The sequence below is a fragment of the Pteropus alecto genome, unplaced genomic scaffold (assembly GCF_000325575.1).
Source record: "Pteropus alecto unplaced genomic scaffold, ASM32557v1 scaffold78, whole genome shotgun sequence".
NCBI lineage: Eukaryota > Metazoa > Chordata > Mammalia > Chiroptera > Pteropodidae > Pteropus > Pteropus alecto.
The window spans coordinates 242,884-243,306 of record NW_006443124.1 but is presented as its reverse complement, the minus strand read 5'-3'; the positions used below and the strand labels follow the sequence as shown (position 1 = coordinate 243,306).

Genomic DNA, 423 nt, shown 5'->3' with positions numbered 1-423 from the left:
CCGCCGCTCCAGGAGGAGCAGCGTGCTCAGCGGCGCTCGCACCCCTCCGCAGCCGCAGGTGCCCGCCCGCCCAGTGTTGGTTGCCGCTTCTGCGCCCGGGCAGGTAGGTGCCTTTCCTTGCTCTCTCCACGTTTCTGGGAGTTCCTCTCTTAGCCCCTGCTCCCTGGATGGGAAGCGCCAGTCTGAGCTTCTTGCAAGGCATAAAGACAAAGCAAAGATCTAGATGAGTGGTGGCCTAGATTTTTTTTTTTTTTTTTTTTAAATAAACCCTCATACTGAAGGCACTGTTGGGAAACTAGGAAGTTAAAAGGGGAGAGAAATAAGACAAAGGCAGCCGCTCAAGATAACCCACCACAACGCGACAGGGCTGCGGCCAATCTGAGCCTGCAAGCAGTATAGTATCCCCCCTCATCCCCCAGCCTC

General features: G+C 55.6%; 1 protein-coding gene across 4 annotated transcripts in view; it reads left to right on the top strand.

The window, feature by feature from the left end:
- STK32A (serine/threonine kinase 32A) overlaps window positions 1-423 on the top strand; it is a 94,384-nt gene that overhangs the window by 389 nt on the left and 93,572 nt on the right. For 3 of the 4 annotated variants that reach the window (XM_015598195.2, XM_025040741.1, XM_006922954.3), the window contains exon 1: window positions 7-103. The exons of the other annotated variant lie outside the window; for it this stretch is intronic. The gene's annotated coding sequence lies outside the window, so the exon portion shown is untranslated. Of the gene's footprint in view, window positions 1-6; window positions 104-423 lie in introns of those variants that run through there. 4 annotated transcript variants of the gene reach the window in all.